Below are 27229 nucleotides of genomic sequence, written 5' to 3'. Positions count from 1 at the left end.
CCCAACAAACAACATCCATTAACTATCTTCTTTTTTATTTATAAGACCTTTGGTAAAAACAACAACAAACAACAACCACCACAACAACAAAAACAACCAAATCTGTATAACATCTAGATGCTTTAAAACACTGCATTTAATGGAAGACATTTAAACACTTGCAGATGTGACTACAGCACTCTGGTGCAATATTAATTGTGGAGTGCTTCATTCCCTCATTTTCTATGCCAGCATAGAGATTCATCGTAGGCACATTCTCAGGATGTGTTCAGAAATAAAGTCCTTATGCACATAGCCCCTGACTCTACTACAACTCTGCAAGCCTCTTGACCAATTTATTTAGTCTCTACTCCCCTGGGAACACTTAGTAATATACCTGGGCTAATATTTGTTATGGCTCTAGTCATTTTCTCTCTTTTATCCTGGGGAGAGAGAGCAGCAGTGTGAAAAAACACTCAGCTCCCACACTGTGAGGCTGCAGGGTGGGGGGTGGGTGGAGCGGGGCTGTAATCATTCACTTCTCTTGTGTAAGGCAGAAGTGAACAAATAAGCAGGAAGCAAATTTATCAAATGCTCATCTGTGCAGAGTGCCCAGATTTAATTTAGTTAAATACACACATACTTACAAAGCACAACAGTGATTCCGTTGGAGGCTGAGCCTGAAATCGGAAAGTGAAGGTCAAACTGGTTGTGTTTCCGATGATAGAATGAAATGTTAGTCTTGCTGTGTGTGGTCACCCGGGAGCCTTCTCAGCATCATTTTTACCTACAGTGTGTGTGCACTATGGCTCTTCACCCAAGGTGCCCTATAAGCTTGACTCGTTATGGAACAATTCTCTTCAATCTCAAAAACTCAAAAGGTATCACTTATTCTTTCATGTGTCTAAGTATTCCAGCAATTCTCCCTGTAATTTTGGCCATTCAGTTTATTCTTATAACCCAGTTTACATTTCAAGAATATATTATATAGTATTTGTGATAGGACTACTAGAGTTGGTCAATGACATGCAAACTTTCCAGGTTCATTAAAGGCTGCAACATTTCTGACAGTCAAATATGCACACACACGCACATGCATGCCCATGCACATACACATATACACAGAGAGACAGAGACAGAGACAGAGACAGAAATGGAAAGACAGCAACAGAGAGATCTTCATTATTCACCAACTCTAGAAATACGAACTCACCTATGATTAAATTTATTTTTAAGCTCCAAATTAATACTTAAGATACTTTTACTCATTTTTAGCATAGACATAATAGTAGAATATTTGAATTGCTCAATGGACATATTTTCTCATACTGTAAGCAAATATTCATTCTATGGCCTGCTTAGTGCCATTTTTTCTCCTTCCTTTCCCTTCCCTTCCCTTCCCTTCCCTTCCCTTTCCTCTTTCCTTTCTTTTATTTTTTTGGTGTATTTTTTTTTTTTTTTGGCCTGTACAGGGGCTTGAATTCTGCACCTGGGCACTGTCCTTGAGCTTTTTGAGATCAAGGTTGGTGCTTTACAACTTGAGCCATAGCTCCACATAGCCTTTTTGGCATTAATTGTCCAATTTGAATCACAATTTTCAGATCTCAGCCTCTTCAGTAGTTAGGATTACAGACGTGAGCCACTGATAACTGGCTCTTGATGCTTTTTGTTGGAGATTTTGCTGGTTAAAATGCCGCTAAGGTGTAGTGATGCAGTGTCTTGAGTTCCTGAGTAAAAGAAGGAACAAAATGTGTGGTTGTTAAGCTTTTTTTAAAATTTAATTTAATTTTTTTGTGAACATACTGTACAGAGGGGTTATAATTACATGGGCAGGATAATGCGTACATTTCTTATCAAGCATTGCAGCCTCCTCCTTTGTTTACCCTTCACATCCCTTCCCAGCCTCCCCCTCCACCCCCCCACCCAATCCTTCCCACCTCCCCCCACCCCCAATGCACCCACGTTGTAAAGCTTGTTTTTGACATGACAACTTGTACTTCTCATTGTTGCAACAGGTCCACCTGTATCCTTAAATGACTTGTTTTTCCCCATCTCCTCCACAAGTTATACTGACATCAAATATAGTGAAAGCAGGGGTTATACTGTGGGGGAGGGACATACAAAGCAACAAAGAGATAATCTTATAAATGCGTTAGAAACAAATGCATGAAAGAAAAAAAACATTAAAATACATATCTAAGGGTTCATTTTCCTAACATCACATTATCTGACCTTTTCCGCTTGACTCATACATATACTAGATATTGCAAATAAGGGAAACCATGGGACCTATGTTTCTTTGGGCCTGGCTTACTTCACTTAATATAATTTTTTCCAAATTTTTCCATTTCCTAACAAATGGGGCAATGTCATTCTTTCTGAAGGAGGCATAGAATTCCATTGTGTATATATACCACATTTTCTTGATCCATTCATCTACTGAGGGGCATCTGAGTTGGTTCCAACAGAAAGTTGTTAAGCTTTGTTCAGGCAGTGATGTTAACTTTGAGTTCAATGTCAATGAATCAATAAGATACATTGCAAATGTCCTGAAGCAGAATCATACATAAGTCAAGGTTATTTATTGACTGGATGTCAACAATATTGTGACAAGAATCTAGTCATGTGTTTCCTGTAGAAGAATACATATACACACATGTGTATATATGCATACACACACATATATATACATACACATATATATATACATATATACATATACACATATATGTGTATATATGTGTATATATATGAGTGTATGTTCAGTATTCACTAACTTAGTGTTCATAGTGATGTCACAGAACATAGATTCTGTGAGTAATGAGAACCAGCAACACATGTTTCCCCTTCAGGTAAGACAAGGCATTCATTTCTACACCCATCCAGTCCCCAGTGCCACAGAGCTTCAGTGGCTCATTTTCCCATTCATAATTCTACATCCCTGTGGAAATATTTCATTGACATTGGATTAGTAGACAGGCAACAGAAAAGGTAAAAAGTAGCGCGTTACTGTGGACATTGCAAAATGGGTTGATGCTGTCCATTATCAAATCATAGTTTTCTTACATCTCAGCATAAATTGACAGTCATCTCTTACTTCCATATCTGTTCTTCTAGTGAAAGAAAAAGTTAACTTTGGCTTGGAGATGGCAAATTTACAGCCCACTTTCCACCTCTCTGTCCTTGCTTATAGGACCCATTGCTGATCACTCCTGGTATTCAATGCTGCACCCTGTGCAATTATAGAATCATCTTCAGCATGGTGCTATAGTCACTAATAACAGACTGGAGAAAGCGCACTGATTGAAATGTTCCCCATAACCATAACCGTAATAGGTTCTCTTCTGCTTTGATAGACGCTAAATTGTATGCACAGTGTGGATTCTGTAAGTCAATAAAAAAGCTTCTAGGAAACCTATCTGAATGGCTCGTCTATAACTGAGTCCTCACATGTAATACAGGGTTGTAGCATAAACACTCATTGCCTTCTACTGCGGTCAGAGAGCCTTCATGGTGAACACAGGGAATACACTTGTTGTGACTACCATCACCAGCTAACATCTCCAAGACCAAGTTCATCTTGTTGCTTTATATCACAAGGAGTGACGGTACAGCTAAGCAGACTTGCTCAGCTTCCCTATTTTTCCTGTCTCACTTTCCCTCCTCCAAACTTGATTTCCATCACGCTCTGTGGGATCTCCATTTAAAAGGAAGTTCACCATGTAAACATTAATGTATTACTTCTAATTCATTATACCATTTAATTCAGACTTTACTTCAAAGTTGATGTAAAATCTGGTGGCAGTGATAGAAATTACAGGGACATTTTGAATAAGTGAATGAGCTATGTTTTGGACATATATCGTGTGTAGAGTAGAGTTGATGGTATTCATTTATTCCTAATTATTTTTTTGTTTTTTTGTTTTTTTGTTTTGGGTCTGGTCGTGGGCCTGAACTCTGGGACTGGGTGCTGTCCCTCAACTCTTCAGCTCAAGGCTAGCGCTCTACCACTTGAGCCACAGCGCCACTTCTGGCTTTTTTCTTTTTGCTTATGTGGTGCTGAGGAATCAAACCCAGGGCCTCATGTATGCAAGGCAAGCGCTCTACCACTGAACCACCTTCCCAGCCCCAGATTCCTAATTATTTTTAACCTGTCTTGGATTTAAGGTTAATTTAAGGAATATATATATATATATTTTTTTCTCCTTTACTATTGACTTCAACAAATTTTATATTGACTCTCTCTTGTATATCTACTGAGTATATTTTGAGAAGATGGCATACATTTTCTGATCTTAAATAGTACCTTGTCAGATATAGCTAGTACAAACAAACAAACAGACATGATAAAGTTCTATATTCCATATAGTTTCAAGTTCTGACTCTCACAGATCTGTCTGTCCCAAGACATCCCACTGCAATGATAAGAAGGGGATGCCATCAGTGCTTTCTCTATTCTCTGCTTCAATTCCTTTCCATTTGCTCTTTTGCTTCAGGGTACCAGCAATAAAAAAAAAAAGCAGGATATTACTTGTCTGGCTATCTATAATTCCTGTTGTTTGTTTAATGGTCTCTGTCATGCAGGGTTCTCTCATGGAGAACTTTTGTGGGTTCTTATAAAACACTTTCCACACTCAGTCTCCTGAACCTATGATGAAGATCTCAGTCCCACAAATAACAGTTTTTCAACTCCCATCCAGCAATGTCTTCTGGGATTCTCTCATTCTGGCAAATAGTCTTTGAAGGCGAGACCTTTTCTTCTAAAGTGCCCACTTGGCTTTTAGGGAAACATATATCTTGTCTTTCTAAACTAGAAATATATGCCATTCATACTCCATCTTCTTTTCTTCCTTTTGGACAAGAGTCCTGCACTTTTCTTTATGTTCACCAGATTCCAGTAGTCATATATCACATTTTTGAAAGAAATCTTCCACTGTATAAAGATTTTGTTCTAAGGTAGTGCCAAATCATTGTCTCAAAGCTAAAAGTAGAAACAGAGTCTGGTTACAGGAAAAGGTGTGACAGGGGACCTGGAATTCCAGCGGTGAGGTACCTTACACTCTCTCATCACAACAAAGGATGAGAGACAACATGGTAGCCTTTCTACTAAGTAATTTCCCTCATCCTTTCTTCTCTGCTAAGTTGCATTGAGCTTCTTGTCTCTTCACAGAGAGCCAAGGTGGAGCATGTTCTAGGGATGGCAGGGGTGATTTTGTCCACTCTGGGGGACAAACACCATGCAGTTTGTCCATTGTTCATTCCCTTCAGCTTTGAGTCCACCAGAAAAGCAGAGAGAATGATTTGTGGGTTAAGCCAAGCTTAGAGAGACAAACAACACATGTTTCCTGTCATATGTGGAAGCTAGATCTAAAACATAACTGGGCATGATAACCTACAAAAGACTAGAGGTAATTACACACAGTAAAACTAAAGGATACCTTTAGGGAGCAACTCAAAGGCAGAACTCTGCTGAACATTTACAATACTATTTATCAAAACAAATTCCAGGAAATGGAAACATGGGATTTTGTTGTTATTGTTGTTGGTTTTTGGTTTGCTTTTTTTTTTTTTTGAGGGAAGAAGAGGGTACAGAAAAGGAGGGAGGAAGAGTAAACATATGCAATCATCCTATTCAGTATATACCATGTAGAATAATGAACTATGTAACTTGTGGGCAGGAATGGGAGGGGGAAACTGGGGGAAAGGGAAGCAAGGGGTAACATTGTCCAAAAAAAGAGAGAAATATCTTCATTACCTTACTAACAAAGGTAACCCCTCTGTACAACACTTCGATAGTAGCAAAACTTTTCCATGTAAAAAAAAGATAAACAGAAAACTAGCATACACAGAACACTTGGGAAGCAAGTAAAGCCAACTACTATTGGAACTGGGTTTACTTACTTTTATAGATATGCGGAAGAGATGAGGATCTTTGATGTCAGTTAATTCACCCACACAAGGTCAAAATTAACATCATGTTGTTAATTTATTCAGCCTTGACACCTCCAGTCATGGCAGTGACTCATTGTATTTAGAAACAGCTTTAGTTACTAATCTGTCCATGTGGCATGCCAAAAATCTGCTTTGCTGTAATTTCTACCCAACAATCCTTCGTATTCTGTTCTTTGAAGCTAAACTGGACAAGCTGTTCTCTCTTGAAAATTTTTTTGCATGAGAACCTTTAACTATCTGAGGATAGTAGTGATGTTTCTCTCTTTCTACAATACCCAGATTTCCATTGCTTTCAAATGTGGCTTAATGAGAATATGCCAAATCTCGTCACTACAGGGTTCTTTTTTAGACCCAATTCACTTGCCAGATGGGCTATGAACCTCCACCAGGTAGAATGAAAGAATTAGTGCCCTTATTTGGGGTTCCTTTGCTTTTAAAATCCACCCCTGCTATCACTGAGCCTCTCTGTTCCTAGTGAAATCCTATTCATTCCTTACAATTCCAAATCTTCATTCTTCTTTCCTCTCTCTTTTCTCTACTGAAATGTCATTTTACAAATACATCTCACTCTTTTTATTTAGCCTCCATGAAATGGTGAATTAATTAATTTGAGGCCTGTTTCTTACCAAATGCTAAGGTCTTGAGACAGGGAGAAGGGGCTATTCATCACTAGGTTCCTCTTATGTCTAGCACGAGCTGGAGACATGATAAATAATGTTGAAGGAATGGATAAGTGATGGCCATCTAGGACTGCGGTGTACTTGCCCCAGCTTTCTTAGTGTGGCATTCCTTGCTGAGTTACCTACTGAAGACCTTATTTTTTGCTCAGCTCAACCAGGTTTGCTCCATTATACTTATACCTCCACACATGTGTACTGAAAATGTAAGATGGGAAAAGTCTATTTTAATGAAAAATATTACAATTATTTAAGCTGTTTGCTTCCTAGCATTGAATTTGTTTTTCATCTCGTCCTCTAGATCAAACCCTGGTATTTGTGCATGCTAGGGAAATGCTCTACCACTGAGCTACACCTCCAGCCTAAGCTGTTTATTTATCTAGAGATAACTTTATATTAACTCATGGTAATGATGTACTTAAAATTATGGGCTTTTTTGTTTTGGGGTTTTTTTTTTGCCAGCCTTTTCACTCCTGACATTGCATGCCTCTAGGGATATTGTTATTAGCTGCTTATATGGAACTTTCCAAAATGGCTTGACTGTGAATCTAGGAGTCAACAAAAGTAGCAAAGTCAAGCAGTGTTTTGTTTGTGTATTTGTTGTTTTGTTTTTATTTTGATAGCTGAGAGGGGTATGTGGGGAAAAAAAGCTTCTAGTTCCCATTGACAAGTCATCTCTGGTAGATGATGCAATCCCTTTGTTGATTTATGTCTGCTGCTTGGCAAATAGGTTTTTTTTGTTGTATTCCTATGGCTCTTCCTTCCCAAAGACCAAATCAGCTTGTTCATTTTGGCAATCTTTTGTCACATCTTGTAGCAATGAGATGATGTTTGAAAAGACAACATGTGATTTCAGTCATTAACCACTGGGCAGAGAGAGTAGAAACTCATTTCCCTACCTGGGCTAGTCTCTTCCTTTAAACTGTCCTTTTGTTATAGTCCAGGTGATGTGCAACATACAAACAAGCAAATGTCACCTTGAAGAATGCTATTCATAATTTCGATGTTCATCTACTAGGTGCAGAATTTATTTAGTATTTTAAAGTGGTAACATACGTGTTGTTGCCACAAAAGGTCTTTAAACCTATTATGACTATTCATTATAAAAGGTATCTCTCCATTTACCATTCTGTTAAGTGTATGTTTTCTCTCTCTCTCTGAATCCATTTTTTGTTCCCAGGAGAGAAATGCCTCTAGGTATATTATGGATCTCCAGGGAAAAATCAGGTCAGATTAAATATAAACTTATTGGATTTAGCTATTTAAAAGTTGTTGTTGTAGGTTCCTAAACACAAAAGAGGAGAAGAAATGAACAGGAGGAAACAGGTAATCACAAATGAAAGAGCCAAAGATAGCTTTGCCTTCGGCCTGATACAGACTTTCCTTTTTCATGTTTTCATTCATTCACAAATATGCTTTCAAATATGTAGAACATTTTCCCAACAGTTGTCATTACATCCAAAGGAGAAATCTGAGACCCTGATGAGTCTGTCTAAAGGAAGCAGAAATGTGTTGCAATAAGAGCTTCTTTCTCTTTTTATGTTTTTTAAATGATTTTTAAGCAATTGTACAAAGGTGCTTTATATCTCTCTTCTATCATCAACATCTTGGGTAGTTTTCCTCTTTCTTTGTCCCTGTCAACTCCCCCCAATTCAAAGCCTGCCTCTTCTATGACATTTGACACCTCATTGGTGCTCAATAAATGTTTAACTATTGGGGTACTTCTGTTTAACAGCTGCAACATTGACTCCAAGGACAGCTACATTTTAATGGTGTGTGACATGATTTATCTGTAAGCTGCTAAAACTCATCACGAAAGTACTTAGCACTTTAGGCTCCTCTGGGACCAAAGGTGATAGATTAAGGTAACATGGTATTATTATTTAATTCCGAAAGAGGTAAATTACTGTGGCAAAATGCTATTTGATGTGACTGGCAAACCACTGTGGTCTAATGCTCTGTTACCATCAGGAAACGTGGTCCCGTGGTTGAAGCTGTGGTGAGGGAGACAGGAGTCCTGGGTACTATTTCTGGTTAATTCACTGACTTCCTGGGTGACCTTGGGCAACTCATTTAACCTTTCTATGCCTCAGTCTCCCTTGCTAAGAGTAGAACAGAACAAAGCTTTTCAAAATGCTGTTCTGAAAGGACATTTTAAAGAGTACATCTTTGAAACGCCTCATTTGGTGATAACTATTTTGCAATGATCAGTGATTTGTTTTATTTTTCCCCAGCTGCCTTGTTGGCTCTTACAAAAGCAGTCATATTAATGTGTCCTCAGCTCAAACACACAAAGGGGTTTTCAAAATGGACAGAGGAGCTTGCATTTTAGAACAAATCTGCACCACTGCTCAAAGGCTCTTTGATTCCACACTGACGTGTCTGGGTACATTTATTACAACTCTGTCTTCACCCATTTTGTAAAGAGATTTTTGAAGAACTTGAATCATCATTTTCCTGAATTCTTGGTGGTGAAAGCAGTCTGGAATTTCAATTCATGATGGCAGAGAGCAAGTGATTTGGGATTTTACAGAAAATAGAAAACACAACCTCCAACTCAAAGTTTCTGCTGACTCATTGGCAGAAGAGCGTAGAAGACAATGGAAGGGGTCTCTGCTTAGTCTTGTCCAGTAAGTAAGCTGTCCAGTGGGTCTGGGAGAAGGCTGGAACAGGCAACCTTTCAGACTCTGCAGACATTGAATTCTAACCTCTTCCCTTCACTCTGAAGCAGTGTGGTGGCCTAGTAGACTGCTCTTCTCCTGATGACGCATCAGTAGACTGTTAAAATTCACCTATCCCACTAGTTTCATGTAAGTCCTTCAGGAAATAGGTAAGCCTGCAGTGAGAGGGAAAGGAGCAAAAGCAAAGTCTAAGAGAAGATCAGCACATGATATGTATTTGGGGCTGTTGATTAATGCATTCAAATGTTCAATGGAATTTTTTTAATCATTTATCAAAATGTATTAGGCATTTTATGAGGAGTCTCATCAACTCTGATCCTCATTGTAACCATCTTTAGGAAGACAATAATTAGAAATAGTCATTTTATAGTGCAATGTCTTCTGTGCATGGAATTTGAGCTAACCTTGGAGGAAAATAAAGGTTATTTTCAGAAGTATAAATATACTCTGCTACTTTTTTGAGTTGATGACTGCTCAACTGCCACCATATTTTTTCTTTATGATTGGTGGTTGTAAATAGTGTTATGATGCTTGGTATTTAAAGAATCCATTTCTAGTTTGTGCTTTGTGGAGTCTGAGTGCTAACATTGATAAGATTCTCACATATCTCCATTTAAAGGAAAAAATAGGTAGTCATTTATTTTTAGGTTACTTAAGGAATTAATTTTTAGGTTGCAACAAAACACTATTAACTATAGAAACCAATTTTAGTATTTAAATTTCTACAGGAAAAAAATAAATTGATATTTTGAGTCTAAACCTTTGCTTACTACAGAATAGTGCCTACAATGGTTTTTCTCATCAGCAATCATCATCTTTACAAAGGACATTCTAATACTCTGAGGTTTCTTACATCTATTCACTTCCAGATTTTGGTGGAAGAAGCAACCTGTACCAAAAGCCAAAAACCTTTTTCTGGAAAAAAATGTATAGACATGCTATGTATACGTACTGCATGCAATACAATCTGTAGACAATAAATGAAACCAAGAGCTGGACAAGAACAAACTTGCAAAGAATAGCTGCTTGAGGGGAAGAGATTAGGGGATTGAAGTTTGAGTCCAGCTCTGGTGTCAAAGTTCTCAGTACTGTTTCTCAACCAATGGTTGGGTATGGTATCACACGTCTAGAATCCTGGTTGCAGGTGAAGCACCATTCTGGAAGTAGTGGCACATGCTTGTCATCTCCAGTGACAGAGGAGGTTATAAGTTGGATGCTCATAGCCCAGATTATGACATTTCTCTCAAAAATAACCAAAGCAAAAAAAGACAGGGGTGGGGAGAGATAGCTCAAGTTGTAGATTCTGTCTAGTGAGGCTCTGAGTTCAATCCCAGGACCTAAAATCAACACCAACAAAAAACAACACCAACAAACAACCATGCACATCAGTGTGACTTTATTGGGTTGGTCCCACAGGTGTACGAAGAGAACACTATCAGTTGATGTTGGTAAAGAGGACGCTGTTTAAGCTACTGAAGAAATTACAGCACTAAAATAGATTTGTCTACTATGTGGCCCATTTTAGATCATGATAAATCATTAAATGAGACAAAAAACAGCATTATTTGATTGCTTTACTTTTTAGGGTGAAAACAACAACAATTACCAGCCACCAGATTTTGCCAGAATATATACATCATTAATTTCAAGAAAGGCCCTTCAATAGCTCAAGATTCCACAATTCTTAAGTGATAGACCTAAAATCTTAGCACAGTCCAACTTCCCCATCCGCCCTCTCACTGTTTTCTTCTCTTATCACCTTATCACCTGGTAAACAACTCTACAGCTTAACCAAAGAGTGTCAGAATTGTAAGGACCATACATCATTTTAAATGCTCTAAAAATGCATAAATCCTGAATGATGAAAGGGATAACATCGATCATTGTATGTTCTGTATTCATAAAGGGACTTCTTGAAGCGTCACTCCTTTGTACAACTTCTTAACGATAATAAAATGGAATTCAAATAAAACAGTGCAGTAGCATGAACCGTATGCCTTCTGTAATGTTTAAGAGCAGGTTACACTCACAAATCAAGTTTCAAGATTCACATTCTGCAAGATATTATTGTTCTGGCAACTCGGAGACCCGAGCTTCCTGGCTTATACAGGAAAGGCTTTGTGATTCCTGGCAGAACAGGCAGCCTGAGTTCATGCCTGCCTGGGTTCACTTGTCCTCACAGAGGTCAAGAGGCTCAGGAGCAGGGGGCATGCTCTGTCACAGTGGGGCATTCTTAGCCTGAAAAGGGTGCGTGCAAGTCCCACCAATCTCTGTCCACAGAGAAATAGCACTCGCTTTCATATTCTTATAGTACTAATTAGCAAATCCCTCTGCACTCGGCCCAGGAAAATGATGCTGATACTGTCTTCCAAGATTGCTGTCAATCTTGAAAAGAATATGTTGAAAAGACACCTTTAAAGATTGTTTTTACTAATAAATGTTGGTAGTATGGGGGAGCATTTTATTGAGACAGTTCTACGCATGCATAGAATATACACTGATCAAATGCACCCTGATATCTCTCTACCTTATTCATCCTCAATGTCCCTTCTCCCAATAATCTCAATATGTTCATTGTTCCACTTTCCTACATGCGTATAAATACTTCAACCATATTTATTGTTGTTCACCCTCTCCTTTAGTTTCCAAACATAGCCTGTTTTACTTTTTTGTCATTCACTTTTTTTAAAACATGAAGATAATCAGGAATAAAATCTCTTAGTAACTCTGAACACAAGACATACAAGACTCAAAAAGCACTGCCTTCCACCAATATATTATTTCCTATAATCCATGCTTTCTCATCTGACCCTATACAATTTTTTGATATTAATATGAAATATCTTATATGTTCTTTATTATACAGACTTGCTTATGAAATGACTTGGTTGGCTAGGTTCAACCAATGTAGTTTAGGTAGCATGAACATTTCTAAATATACAAATTGTTTAAGAGGATTCTTATGAAAGAAAGAGTTGACATAAAGAATATTTTCCTCTATTAGTATCCTTTATGAATTTGTAGCTACTTGGTTAGAAGTGACAAAGCTAAGTATAAGGATATGAGCTTTCAGTCTCTGGCAACTGAAGGAGAAATAGAAATGAAGGTTATTCTTCTCCTAACTCATATTCCATACAAAAACACAGTCCAAATGAATATACCATGGAGAAATAGAGTTAGGTTAAGCAAATTTGTTTCACAATACCATAATGGCATAATGTATTCAAGGATCAGAACCTAAGATGTTTGACTTCAAGGTGTGTTTGATTTGGAGCCAAAGAATCCTTTAATATCTGAAAGAATTTATGTCCCAATGAATATGGTGACCCCAGGAATTTAATAGTCATTTGATTACTCTCACTAGGCTCTTTCATTTTGAAAGGGCAGGTTACATTTCAACCCTCCTTGTTGAATAAAATGAAGTGATAGAAAACTGTGATTTTTCTAGTTAGCATTAATGAGCAAAGAGGAGATATTCACAAGGTTTGGTTATATAGCAAAGTTTGATGTTCAGGATGGTTTATGCTTTTTTATCACTATTGTACTAACAGTAGGAAGCCAAGAAGCAGGCCTAAGGGAGCTAGAACAAAGAGTGGTAGATAGTGTTGATAGCTTTCAAGTACTCTTTGGGTCTACAGCTATTTCAGTGCCCAATAAGATGATAATTTCTCAGCTTAGAGAGCCTTTCCACTATTGATGGCTGACACAAATGGAAACATCCAAGATATATTTCCAGTAAATTCTGGAAGGTTTTGCCTCATCCATCAATTGAGCAAGTTGTCCTAAATACACAAGACCATTCTGCATTCCACAGCATCTCTGTAGCAGCTGACACATGCTCTTCACTCAGTCAGACATTTAAACTTTGTGTTTCTGCAAGGTGAGTTGCATGATTTCAACAAAATTCAAAATCTAAACAGATTTTGTCTGTTGTATGATCAAGGTGGTAAAGGTGAAAAATAGAATTGCTAGGATATTAGATCTTTTTATTTTTTTGACCCTGGTTTCCATGGCAAATGGAGAGTCTTTCTGAGGCAAACTTCTTTATAGACATATTTCATAATTCTTTGTTCATCTATCCATGAGCTCAGAACTAATAATGCTACTGTCATGCCACCAATTTTTAGAGATTTATTCTGATCAATGGGTGCAAGTATACACAAATGACTAGATTTTCAAATCTCACTTTCTTCCAGTTAATTTTTAGCTGAAAGCTTTATATCACTGAACAAATGGAAATCCAGTATAAAAAATATGGAGTTGATTTGATTTCACATCTATGTTATTACTGTTATTAGTAATGACTATATTTCCAGTGTTTACATATATATATATATATATCAATACCTGAAATAATAATCATAGGTGGCAAATATGATTAAAGTCATGTATTTTTTCTTACAGTCACATTTCAGGTAAGTTCTAATAGAAACCTGCAAAATAAAAGTTCTGCTAAATATCAAGTTTATTTAGAGGTGGGATAAGGTTGTCAATTAAAATATATACGGCAGCTTAACCTAAAACTGCAAATAAATAACAAAATGTTTCTTAATGTATCAGTGTACCCTAAATATTCATGAGACGTTTGCAGTAAAATACTTTTAGCTGTTTAAGTGAACATCAAATTTAACAATCTTTATTTTATTATAAATCTAGCATCTTTGGGGTGAGAGAAAACTAATGTTTGAACAAATAATCATTATTGAAGTCTCAGAAAGGCTACAGACAGGTTTCTTAAAGCAACATGTTAAGGTTTTCTCTATATACTTCAACTTGACAAGCCACATGAAAGACAGTGACATAAAGCAATAATTATTTACCCCCACTAAGGTCTTGGCTTACTATGACTTGTTTCTTCCACTCCAGAACTAGCATATAGAGGAAGGAATAAGCACTCTGGTTGGAAACCGATTTGTCATTTTTCCCTGTGTTGTGTAGCCACTAGATGGCAGTATCAGTCCATCATACCCCACCCCCTCCCGAATTCTATAGCCAATTTTCTCTACCTTGTCGGTCCTCTTACTCTTCACAGGTTTTCCTTTCCTTCCTCGTTTTCTATTTTTACTGGTATTCAAATGCCAGTAAAACCAGCTGGTTAAAGAAGTCATGCGGGGCTGTAACTGAAAAGCCTAACTGATTGTCTATATAGCTGTGGCTGGATTCCGGGCACCAGAGCAAGAGACCTTTGCCCTGGACTCTGGCTGACTTGATGAGTTAAGAGCATGCTTTACTAATCCCTGGATGCAAGTAAATCTCTGAGCTGCTGCGAGGTGTGAAGAAGTGGATATCTAATTCACGCGAGATTTCCCAGAAATAGCGGGATTTGTTGTGATGGTGGTGGTGGTGGTGGTGGCTGAAACCATGGATGGTTCTTCGCGAAGAGGTGGAGACAGTGCTAAAGTGAAGGATCATGACATGGTCATGGGTTGATGATAAAGAACAATAAACGGAGACTAAGAGAGTCCACACAGTTTAGAATCTGTTTACCGATTCCTTTTCAGGATATGAATTCCATTTTATTTTAAGTCATTGTGTTGCAGAATTAGACACCCATATTGTGTCAGAAACTGGGCTTGAGTTTGTGCCTTGGGGATTTTTTTTTAAGTGAAAGGAAATCACTGTATTTTGCTAAAGACAAATATTGTACAATTTTTATTCCAAGGAAGGAAGAGGAAAGAGGAAGGGGCCTGGTGTAAGAAAAGCAATGAGTGGAAAGGGCTTGAGTCCTGTCTGAACTTACCTTGATGTTGTTACCTGTGCAGTAAAGACTCTCACCAGACCTTCCCAAATGCCCCCTTCTATTTTGCTAGTTCCAGTCACCATTTGACCTTTTACTGTGTCTGTGTAGAAGTCTGTGCCATTGGTAATGACTGATCATCTTTACTAAGAAGCCATACGCAGGTTATCAACAGTTTGGATTCTCTTAATCTCTATTGTTCTTTATTGCCAACCTATGACCTTGTCATTCTCAGTCTTTTTAGCACTGTCTTCAGCTCTTCAGGGACAAAGATGGAGGGTTCAAAGCATGCTTGTTATAGTGCTATTCTTCTTGCCATTGGGCAGTTCTTGGGTCTGAGAATGTATCAAGTGTTTGGTTCTTTTCATTTTGAAACACATTTTAAAAGAATTCTATGAGAAACTTCTTTGTTAATTATCTGTAAATTATCTTATCTGCTCTGGTCATTTATAGGCAGTGATTTGCTTCCTTTCCAGATGTTTCTGGTATATATGAAAAGTTTGGCAACTAAATGGGCATAGATTATGTTTTGAAAACTTTTCCCACTAATTAATGTATAATTTGTAATATTCATTCTACCATGAACTCATTCTTTTTATTCATTCATACAATACCTGTTTTGTTCATTTAGTGTATATTTATCTCTTTTGTACCAGGCACTCTATGAGGAGCTGGGTAAACAAAAAAGAACAAGATCAAACTGGATATTGCCTTGTTCTTCATGGTGTGTACATTACACTTGATGGCTTATTTTAATAAAAGTTGTGTGTGAACTATCACCTACAACTGGTGGTACTATAAACAGAGCAGAAACTGAGAAACTATTATTGCTGATTGCCTCCATTGAATATGGACATCGTTTTATTTATCCTATCTATTTCAGGGTGTCATCTTACTTCCTGAATTCACAGGTGTCACTTTTAAAAGGTTATTTATAAAATTTAGTAGTAGGAAAGTGTCAATAGATCTCTAGTTATAAACCCCCTACATAAAATCATCCAACAGCAGTTATTGTAATATTATTCAATGCCAGATGTGTTACATGTGATGGGTAGTAAATAAGATGAATAATATCCCTGCTGGCACTGAGATTCTACTTGAGTGGCTGTAACAATTATACAACAGAAGTAGCAATTTTTTCTATTTCAGTATTAAGGAAAAGAGAGTGGAAAAGAGAGATCCTTTTCCTGTGAACAAAAGACTGATAGGTATATTTCAAAAATTAATAAGATCTAATGATCAGTTCTGGTAGAGTCTGTGTGCGGAGAACATGGAGTTAGTAATTTTTCTTTTTCCAAACAGGTTTCCCAGGGAAGTGAAGAGTTAGAGTCTTATGCTCAAGGCCATTTTGTTTTTCTTACTTTATTGCTGTATTTTATAGTAAGCACACTATTGAAACAGAAAACAGGGTTTGTATTTGCCTACTATTTTTTGAGATAAAAATATTTAAGATATTTTGAGGAGAGAATACCAATTTTTAATCATTCATTCTAATATTTGGTTGGCTATCAGATATCTGTATTCACATTTTGTTCTATTGATTATCTCTTGTATGTAACTATCATCTAGTCTCTTCCTCCCTCCCTCTCTCCCCTCCTTCTCTCCCTCCCTTCCTTCCTCCCTGCCTCTGTTCCTTCCTTCCTTCCTTCCTTCCTTCCTTCCTTCCTTCTTTCCTTCCTTCCTTCCTCCCTTCCTTCCTCCCTTCTTCCCTTCCTTCCTTCCATTTGCTTCTTACCTTTGTTTTATTTATAATTTTGGGAAGATGATTACTAAGAGTATTTTTTAAAAAATGTCCTAGGATCCAGAGAAATGGCTGATGCATTGCATGGCGCACATTGCTTAGATATAGGAGGTGACAAAGATTCTCACAAAGTCATTGGCAAAAGCCTTCCTTTTGAAATTTAGCTAAAAGCACATGGCAATTTTCTTTACAGGCAAAGCACGATGGAGCTTCAGTTTTAATGGATTTTTCTCAAGTTATCTGGATTTCAAATGTCTCTCAGGACAAATCTTCACAAAACTTTACCCCTATTTCATCCCAAAAGTTGAGTTTGCAAACTAGCCATGACTAACTATACATGCAAATATAGATGGAACTTTTACCCCTGCACATAAAATGTTTTTTATTTTATTTCTCCTGATTGCTGCCAAGATGTGTTGATAGATGCATTGCAGCTTGTGGTTTCTGGATGTTGTTGCAAACGTTGGAGCAAGGGGCTGATTTTGATTGGTATAAACATGTAGCAATGGCAGCAGCTGCTTAAAAAAAGTAGAAAAGGAATGAAATGATTTAAAATAAACACTAGTTACATTTATGACATACATACTGCCTGGGTATTTTTAATTTTTCTTGCCCTTGCTAAAAATGAGCCACTTGTGAAGACACCAGGAAAACAAACATGTTCTAAATACAAACGTTCTTGCTTCAGAAGTGTGAGTCTTTTCTCAGATGCCATTAAAAATGTAATTGTCTTCTTCAATTACCTTAAACTCAATCTCTCAAAAAATGTAGCTATATTTATTTAACTTTTTCAAGTTACATCTAGCTCATGGCAAATCATCTTTCTTTCTCTGCTCCCTTCCTTAACTTTCACTTTTGAAAAGATAATTTACCTATTGTTAAAAAGCTACATGATATTTTAGCAGTCAATGATGCAATACCAAAAGTCATATAAAAAGCTAACATCTAAAACGACATTTGCATTTTTCAACTATTCCCAAATGTTTAAAGATGGCTCTTTGAATGATCTTTCTATAATTAGGAAACCTCCCCTCCCCCCACACAAGCAGTCTAATAGGTCACAGAAATTTGTATTTTCTAATTTGGGGGTTAGCAAAACAATTTATTTCTGAAATATCTTTCTTTGAATGATTTCTGTCTTGTTATAAAACAGCAGATTCTGAGAACCAAAATGGTTCTCAGACTACGCTGGTGTTCAATCTCCCACATCCTGAAGCTGATGGTGTGAACTGCTAAGACTTGAAAGGCGTTTATTTCCTAACCTCTTTGAACGTGTAGATGAAAGAGCCAGAACTAGATCTCAAGTTTTGGTGACAACTAATCTTTATCCAAAATAAACCAAAACAAAAACAAAAAAAACCCCAAAAACCAAAACAAAAGAAAGAAACCAATCTGTCTCCTCAGGAAGTAACAATCAACATGTCCTATTTCTTCTCAAAATTATACTCCTATGGCACTGCTTGTGAGTTTTGAGCACTCAGAAACAATAGGAACAGTTCTTCAACTCTCGGGTTTTAATTATCCTACTAATGTCTCACCCTGTGGCATCTACAGAGACTGTGGCTGTAAATGAAGATCCAGATGGAAGACATATACACCACACGTTATTTCGATGGCAGAATGCATTCAGATTTTTGTCACGAAGTACTGGTTGCACAAAATACTGGGGTGTGGGAGAGGAAAGGAGTTCTTTCTGCCATAGTTTCAACTGTTCAGTGTGGATGAAACCCTGTCACAAAAGGTAGCTGAATAAGAGGAAAACAAACCAGCTTGCTAATGGGAGCTGTGTACATACAGGACAAGAGAAAAAAAACACTACGGAAAGTAAGTCACCATGACCACTGGAACTCCACCCACACAGCACCTTCAAAGCAAAACAGGAAGTGTGGAATCAAGATGAGACAAAAGCCAGCAGTTTGAGGGTTCCTGGACATGAAAAGGAGGTGACCAGGGGAATAGAACTTTCTTTTCTTTCTTTTCCTTTTTCTTCAAACTCCTTGGTGCTCTGGAATGTTTTTAGTCTAGGGTTGTCTTCTATAAAGGAAAATTTATACCATATTTTTTGGCAGAGAAGGGGGAGGGTAGGAGGATAAGGGAGAACTTTTCCTTCGCTGCTTCCAAATGCTTGAGCTCAAAATGATTTTTACAAGAGATTTATTTTGGGTGACATTATTGTTTCCTTCAAGGGCAAAATGATTTGCAGTGTGGTCATTAATATAAATCTTGGGTTGTGGTAAGGTATGTCTGCTCTTAATCCTATCCAGTCCCTTCTTATAACTCTTCTCTAAAATGTTTTCTTCTTAGGGAGCAGGGTATCTGGTTTTGCCTCCAACACACATTGAACCAATCCTGGAAAGAGTGGGGGTGAAGGCATATGGCTTCTCTTAGGGATAAGTAGAAAGGAGGCTTATTTTACCTATGCTTCAGAAAATTAGGCAGTTTTGCCTTGATTTTGAAATGCTTACATATTTTGGGCTGCTTTCTTTTTAAACAAACTCTGGTGTATGGATATAAAATTAGATAAGAATTACATATCTATTTAAGGTAAGAAAAACAAATTACAGATTTTAAAAAGCTGGGAAGTACCATAAATATCCCAAGACTAAGGCATAGAGTTTATAGGAGAATTATTTTATGGCATATTTTTCATCAAAAAATGAAATGTACTTTGATCATTCTTCTAACATGATTGACTATATTGTCTTATTATTGATATTGAGATTCACAAACATGCAGTTCCAAATAAAGAATTGGTTGTTTACCATGTTTTTATAGGCTTGTGACCTCAAACAGAGATATCCCATAATTTACCTTGTTTCACATATTTCCCTAAAAATGAGTGATATATTTGTACCTATATACACATTAAGTGCATTTCAAACAGGATAAGACCTTCTTTGTAACTAGATATTAAAGAGAACAGAATCATTGGCTAATAAAAGCTTACATCTCTGAAGACTGGAAGAAGTTTCCATAGTTTGACTTCTGAAATAATACTTCAAGCCCCTTTCATCACTTACTTCTGGTACATTGCACTGGGGAAAACATTCATATTGTATTATGCCAATGAGTTATGTGCTAATGATTCTATCTGGAAGCTGTTTCTGCACTGAGATGACTAGCAGCAACTTACCATGAATGGAAATGATTATAAAATCACCTGAGTATGTTTCACTAAACTCACACTAAATACATAGTCCACTTAATGTCTCTTTTGCTAGATCCCCAAAATGGTCCTAGCTACTCAAAACTATCCATATGGAATATGAGATGTGATAGTAAAACTTAAGAGGGTAAAGATTTTTTTTTAAAGTTTTCATAGATTGTGGCTAAATAAGTTCTTCCAGTTTACAAGGAAATCTAACTGTGTAATAGTTGTTAGTTATCTGTGCAACTAAAGAATCTTGAGGTTGAATGTCAGTAGCTTTATGGTTAAGCAACCACTAGACCCTACATACTTTTTACTTTGCTTTGTTACTGCTCTCCAGTCTCTCGATCCTGCCCTTTGAAGTGTAACCAGCCCAGACCTAAGCAGAGGCTTCAGTTCTCAATCTTTAATCAAATCTCGTTGGAATGTTCTTAATAGTGCCTTTACCAGTATAATCAACGAAAACTCCATATAGTTTATTGCAGGTTTAATATAGACTATAGGTTATTATAAGTTCACATAGACTAGGCTGATACAATACATTCAGTAGAAATTAATTGATGATTTCCACTTCCAGTCTAGGAGTTAGAAAACGCTCAGCCTAAGGTGTTTAAGGAATTCTTTTTAAAGTCTTATTTTGAAATTGAATATTTTTTCTCTATTGGAAAAGTTTGTATCTCCTAAAGTCCTAGGTGTTAAAACTTTGGTCTGCAGTTTTGTGTTGCTGGTAACTGGAAGTTATTTTCTGAAGAGGAGGCCATGGGAGGATTTACGTCATTGGAGGCTGATCCTTAAAGGGGCATGGGCATCTTGTTCTCTTCTTGCTCTCATTCAGATTCTCATCACTAGGAGAGTATCTTCACTCTGCTGTACATTCCCTGAACAATGTTATGCCTTACCACAGGCCCCAAGCAACCTTTATACAACCTTTAAACTGAATCTGCAACCTTTAAAACAGCATCTTTTCTCTTTTAGAACTAATCTCAAGTATTTGTTGCAGCAATGGAAAGTTGACTTGTATCTCTTTGCTCCCCCCTTTCTTTCTTGTCTTCTTCCCTTTCTTTGCTTCATTCCCTCATCTTCTTTATCTTTGTCACATATTGTCTTCTTTTAATATTAGGTGATTTGATAAATTCTTAAACAATAACATAATGAACATTGACTTGAATATCTAGAATAAATAAAACTTACAGCTTGCATACATGTGATGCCTTTCCAGTATCAAATCACTTAATCTCCCTGCATAGATCTCTACCGTCCTAATTTTCTCTACCGTCCTAATTTTGTGTGCAGTATTCCCGCACACAACTTTGTGTGCCCAACAGATACATTTCACTTCTTTCTGAATGTCACAGAAAATATATCATACTGTAAAGTATTTTGAGACTTTCATTCACCTTGAATATTAAAATAATGCCGTATTATTCTGTACTGTAGCATTTAATTGTGTTCAATTGCTGTGATGTTATTGTTCATCTTTCAGTCGAAGAGTAATTACATTGCTTCCATTTTTTTTAGTAATTTCAACCAGTTCTGCAGTGAATATTATTTCCTGCTATCCTTCCTATAATTCTCACAGTTAAACTTATTTTCAAGAGAATTTATAACCCCCACATTCATATCAGCACAAAATGAAGAGGTTGTCAGAGTCTAGTCCTTTAACAGAAACTTAAGTTGTGCCACTTGACTAAAGATAAAATGACATTTTTTCAGAATCGTGATTTATACTTTCTTAAATAGAAGTAACACTATCTCTTTATATATTTATTGGCTGAAAGAACTTCATTTTTCTTGCTCATGTTTTTATGAGTTATCTTTTCATCTTGAGAGATTTGTAAGAGCTCTCTTGGTTGCATTCTTGATGTCCATCTTTTATCTGTTGTATGTGTTATAAATAGCTTTTATGAATGTGACATTTTTCTTGTTAATTGTGTTTTTATTAACAGAATTCCTTCCTTCCTTCCCTTCCTTCCTTCCCTTCCTTCCTTCCTTCCTTTCCTTCCTTCCTTCCTGCCTTCCTGTCTTCCTGCCTCCCTCCCTCCCTCCCTCCCTCCCTCCCTCTCTCCCTCCCTCCCTCTCTCCCTCCCTCCCTCCCTCCCTCCCTTCCTTCCTCCCTTCCTCCCTCCCTTCCTCCCTCCCTCCCTCCCTCCCTCCCTCCCTCCCTCCCTCCCTTCCTTCCTTCCTTCCTTCCTTCCTTCCTTCCTTCCTTCCTTCCTTCCTTCCTTCCTTCCTTCCTTCCTTCCTCCTGCCTGCCTGCCTGCCTGCCTGCCTGCCTTTCTCCTGTCTTCCCTCCTTGCTTGATTCCTTCTTTTCTGCCTCCCTCCACCCCCCCTTCGCAGCACTGGGGTTTCCTCAGGGCCTCATATTTGCTCGGCTTTCTGTGATACTCCACTGATGCTCTATTACTTAAGTCACATCTTCAGCTTGATTCTTTGCTGAATATTTTGGGGATGAAATATTGAGGACTTTCTGCTGGGGTTGGCTTTGAACTGTGATCTTTCAGCTCTTCTTCTCCCAAGTAGCTAGAATTATAGCCCTGGCTACTAGAATTTCCTAATTTGATATTTATATAGTTTTTAGCTTTTTCTCTCATTAGTGCTTTTGTTGTAAAATTTCCTTGTCAATAAAGAAAACCTATGTATAACCATACAAAAATATGAGACTTTGGTATATTGATTATTTGGAGCTGATGGCAATCGAGAGATGACAAATACTGAGAAAAACTTTCTCTGATCCCTTCTTTGCCTGAAGATGGACCTAGTACAAACTCAGTTGTCATCAATCTCTCCCCAAGTTTCATCATTGAGGAGATTAGAAGTTGTATCACATACAGAAAACCTGGACACAAACTATCATGTCTTTTATCTATTCTTCTAATGGTCCATTCACCTTTTCTATGGGCCTAAATGGCCTATCACTTTCCACCCTTTTACTGTTAAGCCTGTGACTGGGTTTAGGGCAAGCTGCTCTAAAATACAGCACCTTGGCTTTTGAGCACATAGGAGAGGCAGGAATCCCACTTGAATGCTCCCTTGTCTCCTGAGGCAAGTTCTGAGATGCTCATTTGAGAAATATACTCCCTGTACCTAGATTTCAGAGGAAAGAAGCTAAATATCTGAACATCAAAACAAATCTGACAAATAGATCTCACTCTCCCCAGGTTATTACCATTAGATCACTATCTTTTGTCCTTCGTTCTATTCTAATTCTTCAGGACTGTTCACTCTTCATCAAATCTAAGAGTAAAAATACACAGATTTTATATGGCTCTTTGGATCTTCCTTTCTGCTGTCTTGCGTGTCACACAAAATTTGTACTAAATAAATATGTATGCTTTTCTTTGTTAATCTATCTTTTGATACAAAGAGCTTAACATTTTGACTTTTAATCTGTCTTTGGATCTCAGCTGTGAAACCACGATGAGAAGAGATTTTTCTTTTCCCTTCCCATGGTATTTAAGGGTGAATTTAAAGTCAACATTTCGAGTTAATCTTTCCCTGAGTTTTCTCTAATGTATATATGAGATATTCATATTAACAAACCATATTAATAAAACTTTGTTTTTCTCTTATTAATCTTTCTTCTCTTACAGTTGAGGATTTATTGAAAATTATTTTTCTCCTCATACTCCATGTTAGAAAATAATTATTGTAACAATTTTTTTTTAAGTTTTGCTTTCTGCTCCTTAAAGCGCTCATCATCTGGGCATTGATTTTGTTGCTAGTGTAAGACAGAGTTTGCAACAAATCATTTCTTCTCCCTGTTCTTTGCAATAGTTTTCACTTTGTATATGGAATGTCTATAAATAATTGAGATGTTTCATAGACTAAGTTTTCTTCTAGTGTTCCAAATCACACTGTCTTTATTTGCAGATTTTAGGAAATTAAAGTATTGTCATCTGATACATTAATGAAACAATCTAATTTTGAGATCTGAAAAATAATTTCCTTTGCTAGTATCCCTGTATCTGTGAGGTTGTATTTTGTTTTGTTTTTACCACGCACGGTTGTAGTAACATGGATGCTGTGTAGTTTGGTTAAATAAGTTTGTTAGCATTTTTCTGGCTAACCTGTCTTTTCATACAGGAGTTTCAGTTGTGTCCTTTATAATGGATGACCTGTATGAAAGGTATTTTTTTTTCTGTACCGACAAAGCTTTCTTATATCAGGGTCACTAATTCATTTACATTTTCACTAATTTCTGATTTTAACAGAATCTGACCTACTGAGACAGGTCAATTGCTGCCTCCTACACAGTTTCAATAAACATAGAGTTCTACTTGTTAACTTCAAGGAACGTTTCTTCAGCGTTACATTGCATTAGAATAGCTTGGGTGGTTTGTTAAACTAAAGATAGCAGAGCACTACCCTCAGAATTTCTGATTCAGAAGCCTTGGAAAGAAGCCCAAGGATTTGCATTTCTATCAAGAGCCTGATGAGATGGATGCTGCTGTTCTAAGGACCTCACTTTGAGAATGACTTTCTAAGACTAACCTTTTACAAACAACACTTAGCAATTTCTTTCTGTCTGTCCTTCTGCCAGTTGCTTCAGTGCCTTCTTTCTTACCATCCTATGACAATCAAGTGTATAAAAATTCCACTCCTTTGGGGGAGAAGGAGAGTCTCCTGAAAATTATCTTCCCTGGGGAGATAATTTAAATTACACTTAAAATAGCAAGCTATTGACTTTGCTGTATAATTGTATCACTCTGTTTTGGCTACCACAGCCTAAGGTTTTACCCGTTAGTCATTTACATATTTGTTGTATAAGGCATAGAGCAGATAAGACTTCTACAAGGGAAGGGAAGAACAAAGCAAGAGAGACTCGAAAGTTCGTATTTCTAGAGGAAGAAAGGAAATTCACTCTAGAAGCACTAGTCATAGGTGACTTTTCACTTAGAAAGCAATTACTTCAAATGGTTAGGCATAATTCAGAGATTTAAGGCATACACCTAGGATTTTGGTACTATCTGCTTCCTAAACTTATTAGAGATGCCTATGATTTGTTTGCTTTGGTTTCAACCAGACTTGCTCTAACTGAATGTCATGATTAATAAAATCTTCCTCAAACTCTATTAGCACTGCAATTGTATTTGCCATTGAGCAAAGGAAACAAAAAATTTAACTCCACTGGTAGAATTTCAGATTCATGAATGCCAAGGTAGATCTACTCTCTGAACCTCTATTTGTGTGTGCATTGTGGAAAACTCATTTTTCTTGTAAACTCACTTGCTCTATTACAAAAGTACATAACAAAGACAATCATGTTAACAAAAACAACTCCATTATTCATTTGTGCAGGAGAAATTAATTGAATGCCACCTGTGCCAGGCCGTCGGTTAGGAAATGGCAGCAGAATGATTAACAAGATTGATAGACTCCCTCTCTGCCTTGATCGGGGAGTTTTTCAGAGGAGACAGGTAAGTAAATGTGCTCTACCAGAAATTTCTGTATGGTTAAGTAAGATGTTCCAGCATGTTCCAAATTGGTGATGGGTTCTAATATGAGATCTGGCAGTGAAAGAACTCAAGGATGCATTGGCACAATGGGAAGTATGACATCATCCAAACAGGAAGGAAATGAGAAGCATCTCTCCTAGCTCAGATTAGAAAAATTGATGTTCCTCAAATAACCCCTGTCTCTCAACGGCTGAAGTTTCACAACCAATAAATATTCATGGATATGCATTTTGTTTAGAAACCAGTTTCCAAAGGGCAGGCAGTAGAGACCTGAGTCCCTACCCACAGTTAGCAATTCCTACAGGGAAGCAGGGGCAAAGCCTATTGGTTCAGACATCAGGAACTAAGTAATCAGCAATTAGCAACCATAGAAATAGAAGTTCCCATAGACTTAACAGCGTATGAGGAGCAAAGGTTGTCCACTAACCAGTAGGTGTGAGGGCTGCTGGGCCCCCAACCATTTTTTTTAAATACATTTTGTCTACAGCCTGAAATGCACAGCAGTGATCAACTGTGTAAACCAGAATAATAGCATCTTTGGCAGTAATGCTTGCAAAAAATAACAGGGGAGTAGAAGGAGACCTGCTGTGAGCACCCTAGGGGACTGAAATGCAAAGCTTCCTGCACTGGTTAGATAATGGGATGAAATTCCTGCTGGCCACCTGTTGTGCTAAATGAGGCCCCCCTAGGGGATAAAATCCCCCTGCAACCTGGGCTGCCTTCACCAGCTTGACATTCCTCCTCCCAACCTTGCTGGTTTTTATTTTATTGATTTATTCTCTTTTTACAAATGAAACTTCAATGCTTCAAGTAAGCTCCCCAATATTAATGTGTTTCTATTTTTAAATGAACATCTGCAATTGCAGGAAGTATTCATAAAACCTCAGTGAAGTGGGTTTTTCCGTTTGTTTCTTTTTGTCTTTTATTTTTATTTATTTATTTATTTCTTTAGGTCCAGTCGTGAGGCCTGAACTCTGGGCCTGGGCGCTGTCCCTCAGCTCTTCAGCTCAAGGCTAGCGTTCTACCACTTGAGCCACAGAGCCACTTCCGGCTTTTTTCTTTTTGCTTATGTGGTGCTGAGGAATCGAACCGGGGGCCTCATGCATGTAAGGCAAAGCGCTCTACCACTGAGCCACCTTCCCAGCCCCTCTTTTTGTCTTTTATTTTGATACAGCATCTTCTACTACAGCATCTTCTACTATCACCTCAATGTCCTTGGCCAAACCGGAAGCTGGATGACTGATACAGATAAGGGATAACAGAGCTTCAGGGAAAGAGGCCTGAAGGTTAAGTTTCCTGACCTGAATTTCTCCTTAACCTTGTCACTCTCCCCCATGCATACACACCTCCAAAATCAGATTCTGGAACAATGGTTGAACGTGCATACCTGCTACATGAGAAGAGGGAACAGTGGAGGGCTTTGATGAACAACTGAAAATTTCAGACTTAAGCAGGGAGAAATTTAAGTCTGGGTAGAAATAGGGAGGAAGCAAAGGTCTTATCTATTTCCTTGCATTTGATATATATTTTTACTGTTTACAAATATTCAATGCAGTAGCATTCATACAATTAATTCTAAAAGTGGCAGTTTTCAACATATTCATATGAATAAATTATTAATAAACATAGTAATCAATTGTTAATATGTTTCCCCAAAGACTCATAGGTTACGTGTTCCATCTCCACCAGTGAAGCTCTTGGTTGGTGGGTGTCTGAGGGGACCCAAAGCTGAAGAGGGCCCAAGCCTCTTCACTCTGCTTACTGGATGAGAGCTGAATAGCTTTCCTAACCCAAGTACTTCTGCTCAGATTTATTACTTCACTACAGACGCAAAAGCCAAGTCACCATGGACAGAA

General features: G+C 37.5%; 1 long non-coding RNA gene across 1 annotated transcript; it reads left to right on the top strand.

The window, feature by feature from the left end:
- The first annotated feature begins 2900 nt into the window (after positions 1-2900).
- Positions 2901-27229, top strand: LOC138831688 (uncharacterized). The gene is made up of 4 exons (XR_011373431.1): positions 2901-2970; positions 25216-25334; positions 26548-26659; positions 27032-27229. It is a non-coding gene; the product is annotated as an uncharacterized lncRNA (long non-coding RNA).

Source organism: Dipodomys merriami, unplaced genomic scaffold, assembly GCF_024711535.1.
Source record: "Dipodomys merriami isolate MVZ:Mamm:240054 unplaced genomic scaffold, mDipMer1.0.p SCAF_2, whole genome shotgun sequence".
Lineage (NCBI taxonomy): Eukaryota > Metazoa > Chordata > Mammalia > Rodentia > Heteromyidae > Dipodomys > Dipodomys merriami.
Note: the sequence above shows the minus strand (reverse complement) of the source record. Positions and strands in the feature narration are given on the sequence as shown.